Source organism: Lissotriton helveticus, chromosome 1_1 (genome assembly GCF_964261635.1).
Source record: "Lissotriton helveticus chromosome 1_1, aLisHel1.1, whole genome shotgun sequence".
In the NCBI taxonomy this organism is placed as follows: Eukaryota; Metazoa; Chordata; class Amphibia; order Caudata; family Salamandridae; genus Lissotriton; species Lissotriton helveticus.
In genome coordinates, this window is record NC_136057.1 from 1,565,068,703 (window position 1) to 1,565,081,048 (window position 12,346).

Sequence of the window (12,346 nt, forward strand, 5' to 3'; positions counted from 1 at the left end):
GGCGTATTTACTAGGCCCTTGCACCACTTTTGCGTCACTATTAGCATGGGGAAAATGACGTGAAAGTGACTCAAAGGCCTTGTAAATATGCCCCAAGCAGGCGATGAAACTCTAGCAGGACATATCAAGAAACCTAAATGATTTCAAGAAACATTCTTAAACACATCAAGTAAGCAAATTATTCACCCAGATTCATGGTGAAGTGACTTAAAATGCCGTAACACACATGAGCAATACCCAATAAACAACAAAGGGCCTCGGCTCATAACCAGTCAGGCTGAACCAGATCAACTATAAATACCAAAACGTGCGCCTGGACTGATAGTTTCCTTGTGATAAACAATTTGATTATGGTCTTCATGAATAAAACATAAACACCTGCTTGAAAATTTGCATCATTTAATGATGTGATTCATTCATATTCTTTGTCTCAATTTTTTAAACAAAAATATTGCTGTGTGAAAAAAACACTTTAGACAATACTATATACAAATATATACAACAAATACAACAGATCAACAAGTGAACAAATTGCACTTACACCACATGCATCCTTCTTACACCCTTAGCATTCACACTACAGAAAACCCTAGGAGCACCACAGTACAAAAGAAAATATTCAAATATAACACATAAGCATATTACAAAGATGATGAGAATTAATTGCGTCAACAATGTTTCTACTGATTGTTCAAATTCCAGCTGTCCATTAATGACAATCCAAAATGATCACTTCTTAGTGCAGGTGACCTAGGATTAGGTCGACGCGTTTCGAACCCTCATAATCGTTGGGTTCTCATCAGGACCAAACAGACTCTATAAAACACAAACAAAACCAATTTGTAGGAAATATCGCTATAAAATATCTCATCTAAAGTGCCTAACCGGTGAAACACTTCCCTACCTTAAGTCTTCTACAACCACTCCAATATGTGGTGTTGCTGTTGTTGGGATCTGAAATTAAACCAAATCTAGTGTCATCCAAAGGTTCACAAATCACTCAAATCTCAACGTGTGGTTAGTCACAACATGCACTTATATCTTTCTCTCTTAGGAACTCACCCCTGTGTTCAATAGTCAGGGTATCCAATGTTCTCGTTTTCAAATAGCGGTCTTAAACCAGCAAAGACCTGTTGCTAAAAGTCCATGTTTCTCAATTCCTTTTGAAAAAGTTGCCTGTTGAAAAAACAGGGGCTCATTAGGATTCACATATCGTCCCTGTGTGGCTTGGTCTGAATCGACTAGAATGCTGTGGCACAGTACTTCATGTAGCGTCAGAACACATTCTTTCGCTGCTTTCTGTGTCTTCTTAAAGCTAATACCGGTATATACAAGCTTCCGCGCGTGCTATTCAGGTATTGGGGAAGTAATTGTTTACGGGCGCTAGTGGTGTCTGGATCTAATGTGAATAGACAGTTTACCAATGTTTGGAAGCATCGACAGTAATGCCCCTCAGTATTTCGTAAATCGGCCGAACACAATATTTCGCTATTTGCTGTGGCACGTTTTAAATGCTGGCTAACGCAAATGCTTGCATGCACTGGGAGAGTTATTTTGTGGGCGCTAGTGGTTGAAAAGCATCAACGACGCTGGTTCCCCTTTGGGCTGTTTGCCACTGGTCGTTCTTGAAATCCCCGAGTATGCGATGTACGCGAGTGCTGTGCTGCGCTGTCTCTTAGTTGCCCCCTGAATCATGAAGTTGCGCTGGTCGCGCTTCCAGGCACTCAATCTTACCTGGAATGAATTTTCACACAATGTCGTGCAGCAATGCGGGACACGTCCTCCAATGTTGTGAGCAATGCTGGAAGTGAATAGCCCAGTGCAAGTTGGAGGTTTTACTTCCTGGTTGTCACATGGTTCCCTGAGGGCAAAGCCTTCTGGGAGATGTAGTTTGATACAATGAAAGTTCGGGTTTTGAAGGGTGGTCCTGCGGGAGATCTAATTGCGGTCCTACGTGGATGGTATCGGTTCTATAATACACTGCAGGTGTCGAGCAGGTGATCAATTTTTAAAAATTTCAGAAATTTAGTTGAGGCCATTAATTGCTGTATTATATTTCATAATAAGCATTGCCTCCCTTTGATTAAGTCTTGCGTCCAGATCACTGCCTCTTTTGTCCATTTCAATTTTAGAGATCACCGTCCACTTGAGGTCAGCTTCATTGTGTTTTGTTGCGATCCAATGGTTGACAAGTGGAGCGTTTGCCACATTTCTTCTGACCCTTGATTTATGCTGGGTTATCCTCTGACGTATCTCCTGTGAGGTCTTCCCGATGTATAACTTTGGGCAAGGACACAATATTCCATACACCACATTTTTCGTTTTGCAGTTAGTAAAACTGTCGTGTCTCCAATGGATTCCGTTGTGAGAGAAGACTGTTCCCTCTATCGTTTGTTCACAACATGTGCAAGTTCCACATTTATGATGTCCCACTATTGGTGGAAGATGTAGCATATTTCTCAGGTTTAGTGGTTGTTCTTGTGGGAGGGCTGCCCTTACCAAATGGTTGGCGATATTCATGTCCTTCTTAAAGGCAAACATGGGTACTTCTGAGAAATCTTCGTGGAGATTTTGTACTAAATGCCAATTGGTATTTATCATTTTTCTGAGTTGATGTGCATTGGGACAAAAAGTGGAAACACATATAATCCTGCTGGGTTCCTTTTTTGTTCTTTTTTCTAGCAAGGTTTCCCTGGGCACCCACCAAGCTCGTTTAAGGGCGTGCTTCACAAGTTTCTTAGGATAACCTCTATCCATTAGTCTTTCTGAAAGTTGGCCGGCATGCAAAAAGTATTCATCCTTGCAGGAACAATTCCTCCGTATCCTCAAAAATTGCCCAAATGGCAAATTTTGGCGAAGGCTTCTTGGGTGATAACTGGTATACAGGAGGCTCTTATTTCTATCCGTTGTTTTTCGATACAATGTAGTGCCTAATCCTCCTTGCCAGGGGAATACTTTGACATCCAAGAATGTAATCGTTCGGTCTGATGAGTCTGCGGTGAATTTGATGTCCTGTGTTCTTGAGTTCAACCACCCTACAAACTCATCCAGTTTCTCTTGAGTTCCTGTCCAGATGTAGAAAACGTCATCTATGTAGCGCATGAAGTGTGAAATGCTGGTTGAATAAGGATTATCATTGTAGATAAACTTTTCTTCATAGAGCCCCATGAAGAGGACCGCCAGCTCCGGTGCAAAGGGGCAGCCCATGGCTACTCCTTTTATCTGGAAAAAGAATTCCAAATCGAATGTGAAAAAATTCTTTTGTAGTGCAAATTTCGCTAATTCCAACAAGAATTCTGTGGGGACTCTTGTGGGACGAGGTCTAGTCTCAAGGAAGTACTGCAAGGTTTCCAACGCTTGCTCCTGCGGGATCTGAGTGTACAGAGAAGTCACGTCCATTGTCACCAGTAGTTGTTTTGAGCTGTCAAATTGAACTTTATTGAGTTGATTTAAGAATGCAGTCGTGTCTTTCAGATGTGCTGGTACACCGTTAACAAACGGCTTTAAAAAGAAGTCTATATATTTCGCCACTGGTTCTATGAGCGAATCGCAACCCGACACGATTGGACGTCCAGTTGGGTTAGTCTCGTTTTTATGTAACTTTGGAAGGACATAAAAAACAGGTGTTCTAGGATTCTTGTTTTGCAGATAGAGAAATTCCTTTTGGCCTAGGATCCCCTCATCAAAGCCTCTCTGAAGTATTACAAAGAGTTCAGCTTGTAAGTCATTTGTGGGATTTTTTCCGATCCTTCGGTAGCAATTGGTATCGTCAAGTTGCCTTAATATTTCCTCCTTATATTTCTTTACATCCCAGACCACCACTGCTCCTCCCTTGTCAGCCTGCTTTATGACCACTGTTTTATCATTTTTTAATGACAATAAGGCTTCTTTTTCACTCTTCTGCAGGTTGTATTTAATATATTGTTTTTTGTGTTCCATTGCTGAAATCCCCGAGAGCAGTGTTCTTTCAAACGCTAGGACCTCTTTTGGAATTTTATAACCGGGAGGGATAAAAGTAGATTTTCTTTTCAATCCAGTTACTTCCACGCAGTTGGCAATCGGCGTGTCTTTAAAGAATGTTTTCAGTCGAAATTTCCAACAGAACTCCATCGTTTCCAATTTCATCCTGACGAAATTAGTCGGTTTTGAAGGGACAAATGATAATCCCTTGTTTAATACAGAAATTTCTGGTTTGGACAAAACTCGAGATGATAAATTGAAAACTGCAGAATGTTTTAATTCTTGTAGAACTGACGGCGTGTTGTCATTTCCCATGGTTGTGGGTTGTAGCGCGTCCGCCCTCTGCCTCTCCGTTGGCCTCTCCCTAAAAAAGGGGTTTGATTTTGTTGTTGTTGCGGGGGTTGTTGGTTTTGTTGGTTGCCTCTTTTACTTTGATTGTTCCTAGTGTCACCAGAATCTGACTCCCCTCCTGATGAGGATGATGAAGTGTCAGAGAAGGTAAGAAACTTGTTGCGAGATCTACCTTGATTGTCCCCAAGAAAACGTCTTGAATCAGTTCTTAAGTAAAAATCCTTGTTAAGATATGGATATGTAGATTCCAGTGAGAAATTCTTTTTGTCCAGTTCAAATTTATTAGTCTTTTGATTGACCGTGAAATCCTTGAACTCTACAATTTCCTTCTCAATCTTATCCAATAGTGTCTTTGAGTCGGTAATAAGTTGATTATTTTGGATTTCTGTTTCCAACACACTTATTTCCTCTAGTTGTTTGAGTGAGATTCTATGTGCTGTTTCCACCGTTAAGACCATAAGGTCCCTGCTGCATTTGGTCTCAATACAGCTGAATCCTTTCTTATATTCAGGGTCATCTGTGAACACCACTGGAATGTTATGTATTTGGAGCCCTACAGGTATAGTCCCTGCTTTCAGGTGCTGCAATAAAAAATGTCCGTGCAAGTCCGTCCGGATTTGTTTTTTACGTAATCTGATCAGATTGTCCGACTCGTTCTGGGTTTTAGCTGTAGTACTTAATGCAGCAGAAGCGAAGACCGGGGGAGCACTAATGAGTTTCTGAATATGATCTTCACTGTAAGCGAAAGTATCTTTTTCAGACATACCAAATAATCAGATGTTCAAAAAAATTGGTTAGTAACAAATAAACAACATACACACGCTTAGCAACACAGCTATACCCCAACCCAAAGTGGGAGACAAACTCCGAGAATCTTGCACAGGATTCTCAACTGTCTATTTGAAGTCGTGGAATTCCTACCTCAAAAAGCCTCGCGAGCAACCGCCCGCACTAATACCCAATAAACAACAAAGGGCCTCGGCTCATAACCAGTCAGGCTGAACCAGATCAACTATAAATACCAAAACGTGCGCCAGGACTGATAGTTTCCTTGTGATAAACAATTTGATTATGGTCTTCATGAATAAAACATAAACACCTGCTTGAAAATTTGCATCATTTAATGATGTGATTCATTCATATTCTTTGTCTCAATTTTTTAAACAAAAATATTGCTGTGTGAAAAAAAACACTTTAGACAATACTATATACAAATATATACAACAAATACAACAGATCAACAAGTGAACAAATTGCACTTACACCACATGCATCCTTCTTACACCCTTAGCATTCACACTACAGAAAACCCTAGGAGCACCACAGAACAAAAGAAAATATTCAAATATAACACATAAGCATATTACAAAGATGATGAGAATTAATTGCGTCAACAATGTTTCTACTGATTGTTCAAATTCCAACTGTCCATTAATGACAATCCAAAATGATCACTTCTTAGTGCAGGTGACCTAGGATTAGGTCGACGCGTTTCGAACCCTCATAATCGTTGGGTTCTCATCAGGACCAAACAGACTCTATAAAACACAAACAAAACCAATTTGTAGGAAATATCGCTATAAAATATCTAATCTAAAGTGCCTAACCGGTGAAACACTTCCCTACCTTAAGTCTTCTACAACCACTCCAATATGTGGTGTTGCTGTTGTTGGGATCTGAAATTAAACCAAATCTAGTGTCATCCAAAGGTTCACAAATCACTCAAATCTCAACGTGTGGTTAGTCACAACATGCACTTATATCTTTCTCTCTTAGGAACTCACCCCTGTGTTCAATAGTCAGGGTATCCAATGTTCTCGTTTTCAAATAGCGGTCTTAAACCAGCAAAGACCTATTGCTAAAAGTCCATGTTTCTCAATTCCTTTTGAAAAAGTTGCCTGTTGAAAAAACAGGGGCTCATTAGGATTCACATATCGTCCCTGTGTGGCTTGGTCTGAATCGACTAGAATGCTGTGGCACAGTACTTCATGTAGCGTCAGAACACATTCTTTCGCTGCTTTCTGTGTCTTCTTAAAGCTAATACCGGTATATACAAGCTTCCGCGCGTGCTATTCAGGTATTGGGGAAGTAATTGTTTACGGGCGCTAGTGGTGTCTGGATCTAATGCGAATAGACAGTTTACCAATGTTTGGAAGCATCGACAGTAATGCCTCTCAGTATTTCGTAAATCGGCCGAACACAATATTTCGCTATTTGCTGTGGCACGTTTTAAATGCTGGCTAACGTGAATGCTTGCATGCACTGGGAGAGTTATTTTGTGGGCGCTAGTGGTTGAAAAGCATCAACGACGCTGGTTCCCCTTTGGGCTGTTTGCCGCTGGTCGTTCTTGAAATCCCCGAGTATGTGATGTACGCGAGTGCTGTGCTGCGCTGTCTCTTAGTTGCCCCCTGAATCATGAAGTTGCGCTGGTCGCGCTTCCAGGCACTCAATCTTACCTGGAATGAATTTTCACACAATGTCGTGCAGCAATGCGGGACACGTCCTCCAATGTTGTGAGCAATGCTGGAAGTGAATAGCCCAGTGCAAGTTGGAGGTTTTACTTCCTGGTTGTCACATGGTTCCCTGAGGGCAAAGCCTTCTGGGAGATGTAGTTTGATACAATGAAAGTTCGGGTTTTGAAGGGTGGTCCTGCGGGAGATCTAATTGCGGTCCTACTTGGATGGTATCGGTTCTATAATACACTGCAGGTGTCGAGCAGGTGATCAATTTTTAAAAATTTCAGAAATTTCGTTGAGGCCATTAATTGCTGTATTATATTTCATAATAAGCATTGCCTCCCTTTGATTAAGTCTTGCGTCCAGATCACTGCCTCTTTTGTCCATTTCAATTTTAGAGATCACCGTCCACTTGAGGTCAGCTTCATTGTGTTTTGTTGCGATCCAATGGTTGACAAGTGGAGCGTTTGCCACATTTCTTCTGACCCTTGATTTATGCTGGGTTATCCTCTGACGTATCTCCTGTGAGGTCTTCCCGATGTATAACTTTGGGCAAGGACACAATATTCCATACACCACATTTTTCGTTTTGCAGTTAGTAAAACTGTCGTGTCTCCAATGGATTCCGTTGTGAGAGAAGACTGTTCCCTCTATCGTTTGTTCACAACATGTGCAAGTTCCACATTTATGATGTCCCACTATTGGTGGAAGATGTAGCATATTTCTCAGGTTTAGTGGTTGTTCTTGTGGGAGGGCTGCCCTTACCAAATGGTTGGCGATATTCATGTCCTTCTTAAAGGCAAACATGGGTACTTCTGAGAAATCTTCGTGGAGATTTTGTCTATCTGCAAAACAAGAATCCTAGAACACCTGTTTTTTATGTCCTTCCAAAGTTACATAAAAACGAGACTAACCCACCTGGACGTCCAATCGTGTCGGGTTGCGATTCGCTCATAGAACCAGTGGCGAAATATATAGACTTCTTTTTAAAGCCGTTTGTTAACGGTGTACCAGCACATCTGAAAGACACGACTGCATTCTTAAATCAACTCAATAAAGTTCAATTTGACAGCTCAAAACAACTACTGGTGACAATGGACGTGACTTCTCTGTACACTCAGATCCCGCAGGAGCAAGCGTTGGAAACCTTGCAGTACTTCCTTGAGACTAGACCTCGTCCCACAAGAGTCCCCACAGAATTCTTGTTGGAATTAGCGAAATTTGCACTACAAAAGAATTTTTTCACATTCGATTCGGAATTCTTTTTCCAGATAAAAGGAGTAGCCATGGGCTGCCCCTTTGCACCGGAGCTGGCGGTCCTCTTCATGGGGCTCTATGAAGAAAAGTTTATCTACAATGATAATCCTTATTCAACCAGCATTTCACACTTCATGCGCTACATAGATGACGTTTTCTACATCTGGACAGGAACTCAAGAGAAACTGGATGAGTTTGTAGGGTGGTTGAACTCAAGAACACAGGACATCAAATTCACCGCAGACTCATCAGACCGAACGATTACATTCTTGGATGTCAAAGTATTCCCCTGGCAAGGAGGATTAGGCACTACATTGTATCGAAAAACAACGGATAGAAATAAGAGCCTCCTGTATACCAGTTATCACCCAAGAAGCCTTCGCCAAAATTTGCCATTTGGGCAATTTTTGAGGATACGGAGGAATTGTTCCTGCAAGGATGAATACTTTTTGCATGCCGGCCAACTTTCAGAAAGACTAATGGATAGAGGTTATCCTAAGAAACTTGTGAAGCACGCCCTTAAACGAGCTTGGTGGGTGCCCAGGGAAACCTTGCTAGAAAAAAGAACAAAAAAGGAACCCAGCAGGATTATATGTGTTTCCACTTTTTGTCCCAATGCACATCAACTCAGAAAAATGATAAATACCAATTGGCATTTAGTACAAAATCTCCACGAAGATTTCTCAGAAGTACCCATGTTTGCCTTTAAGAAGGACATGAATATCGCCAACCATTTGGTAAGGGCAGCCCTCCCACAAGAACAACCACTAAACCTGAGAAATATGCTACATCTTCCACTAATAGTGGGACATCATAAATGTGGAACTTGCACATGTTGTGAACAAACGATAGAGGGAACAGTCTTCTCTCACAACGGAATCCATTGGAGACACGACAGTTTTACTAACTGCAAAACGAAAAATGTGGTGTATGGAATATTGTGTCCTTGCCCAAAGTTATACATCGGGAAGACCTCACAGGAGATACGTCAGAGGATAACCCAGCATAAATCAAGGGTCAGAAGAAATGTGGCAAACGCTCCACTTGTCAACCATTGGATCGCAACAAAACACAATGAAGCTGACCTCAAGTGGACGGTGATCTCTAAAATTGAAATGGACAAAAGAGGCAGTGATCTGGACGCAAGACTTAATCAAAGGGAGGCAATGCTTATTATGAAATATAATACAGCAATTAATGGCCTCAACGAAATTTCTGAAATTTTTAAAAATTGATCACCTGCTCGACACCTGCAGTGTATTATAGAACCGATACCATCCACGTAGGACCGCAATTAGATCTCCCGCAGGACCACCCTTCAAAACCCGAACTTTCATTGTATCAAACTACATCTCCCAGAAGGCTTTGCCCTCAGGGAACCATGTGACAACCAGGAAGTAAAACCTCCAACTTGCACTGGGCTATTCACTTCCAGCATTGCTCACAACATTGGAGGACGTGTCCCGCATTGCTGCACGACATTGTGTGAAAATTCATTCCAGGTAAGATTGAGTGCCTGGAAGCGCGACCAGCGCAACTTCATGATTCAGGGGGCAACTAAGAGACAGCGCAGCACAGCACTCGCGTACATCGCATACTCGGGGATTTCAAGAACGACCAGCGGCAAACAGCCCAAAGGGGAACCAGCATCGTTGATGCTTTTCAACCACTAGCGCCCACAAAATAACTCTCCCAGTGCATGCAAGCATTCGCGTTAGCCAGCATTTAAAACGTGCCACAGCAAATAGCGAAATATTGTGTTCGGCCGATTTACGAAATACTGAGGGGCATTACTGTCGATGCTTCCAAACATTGGTAAACTGTCTATTCGCATTAGATCCAGACACCACTAGCGCCCGTAAACAATTACTTCCCCAATACCTGAATAGCACGCGCGGAAGCTTGTATATACCGGTATTAGCTTTAAGAAGACACAGAAAGCAGCGAAAGAATGTGTTCTGACGCTACATGAAGTACTGTGCCACAGCATTCTAGTCGATTCAGACCAAGCCACACAGGGACGATATGTGAATCCTAATGAGCCCCTGTTTTTTCAACAGGCAACTTTTTCAAAAGGAATTGAGAAACATGGACTTTTAGCAACAGGTCTTTGCTGGTTTAAGACCGCTATTTGAAAACGAGAACATTGGATACCCTGACTATTGAACACAGGGGTGAGTTCCTAAGAGAGAAAGATATAAGTGCATGTTGTGACTAACCACACGTTGAGATTTGAGTGATTTGTGAACCTTTGGATGACACTAGATTTGGTTTAATTTCAGATCCCAACAACAGCAACACCACATATTGGAGTGGTTGTAGAAGACTTAAGGTAGGGAAGTGTTTCACCGGTTAGGCACTTTAGATGAGATATTTTATAGCGATATTTCCTACAAATTGGTTTTGTTTGTGTTTTATAGAGTCTGGTCCTGATGAGAACCCAACGATTATGAGGGTTCGAAACGCGTCGACCTAATCCTAGGTCACCTGCACTAAGAAGTGATCATTTTGGATTGTCATTAATGGACAGTTGGAATTTGAACAATCAGTAGAAACATTGTTGACGCAATTAATTCTCATCATCTTTGTAATATGCTTATGTGTTATATTTGAATATTTTCTTTTGTACTGTGGTGCTCCTAGGGTTTTCTGTAGTGTGAATGCTAAGGGTGTAAGAAGGATGCATGTGGTGTAAGTGCAATTTGTTCACTTGTTGATCTGTTGTATTTGTTGTATATATTTGTATATAGTATTGTCTAAAGTGTTTTTTTCACACAGCAATATTTTTGTTTAAAAAATTGAGACAAAGAATATGAATGAATCACATCATTAAATGATGCAAATTTTCAAGCAGGTGTTTATGTTTTATTCATGAAGACCATAATCAAATTGTTTATCACAAGGAAACTATGAGTCCTGGCGCACGTTTTGGTATTTATAGTTGATCTGGTTCAGCCTGACTGGTTATGAGCCGAGGCCCTTTGTTGTTTATTGGGTATTAGTGCGGGCGGTTGCTCGCGAGGCTTTTTGAGGTAGGAATTCCACGACTTCAAATAGACAGTTGAGAATCCTGTGCAAGATTCTCGGAGTTTGTCTCCCACTTTGGGTTGGGGTATAGCTGTGTCGCTAAGCGTGTGTATGTTGTTTATTTGTTACTAACCAATTTTTTTGAACATCTGATTATTTGGTATGTCTGAAAAAGATACTTTCGCTTACAGTGAAGATCATATTCAGAAACTCATTAGTGCTTCCCCGGTCTTCGCTTCTGCTGCATTAAGTACTACAGCTAAAACCCAGAACGAGTCGGACAATCTGATCAGATTACGTAAAAAACAAATCCGGACGGACTTGCACGGACATTTTTTATTGCAGCACCTGAAAGCAGGGACTATACCTGTAGGGCTCCAAATACATAACATTCCAGTGGTGTTCACAGATGACCCTGAATATAAGAAAGGATTCAGCTGTATTGAGACCAAATGCAGCAGGGACCTTATGGTCTTAACGGTGGAAACAGCACATAGAATCTCACTCAAACAACTAGAGGAAATAAGTGTGTTGGAAACAGAAATCCAAAATAATCAACTTATTACCGACTCAAAGACACTATTGGATAAGATTGAGAAGGAAATTGTAGAGTTCAAGGATTTCACGGTCAATCAAAAGACTAATAAATTTGAACTGGACAAAAAGAATTTCTCACTGGAATCTACATATCCATATCTTAACAAGGATTTTTACTTAAGAACTGATTCAAGACGTTTTCTTGGGGACAATCAAGGTAGATCTCGCAACAAGTTTCTTACCTTCTCTGACACTTCATCATCCTCATCAGGAGGGGAGTCAGATTCTGGTGACACTAGGAACAATCAAAGTAAAAGAGGCAACCAACAAAACCAACAACCCCCGCAACAACAACAAAATCAAACCCCTTTTTTAGGGAGAGGCCAACGGAGAGGCAGAGGGCGGACGCGCTACAACCCACAACCATGGGAAATGACAACACGCCGTCAGTTCTACAAGAATTAAAACATTCGGCAGTTTTCAATTTATCATCTCGAGTTTTGTCCAAACCAGAAATTTCTGTATTAAACAAGGGATTATCATTTGTCCCTTCAAAACCGACTAATTTCGTCAGGATGAAATTGGAAACGATGGAGTTCTGTCGGAAAATTCGACTGAAAACATTCTTTAAAGACACGCCGATTGCCAACTGCGTGGAAGTAACTGGATTGAAAAGAAAATCTACTTTTATCCCTCCCGGTTATAAAATTCCAAAAGAGGTCCTAGCGTTTGAAAGAACACTGCTCTCGGGGATTTCA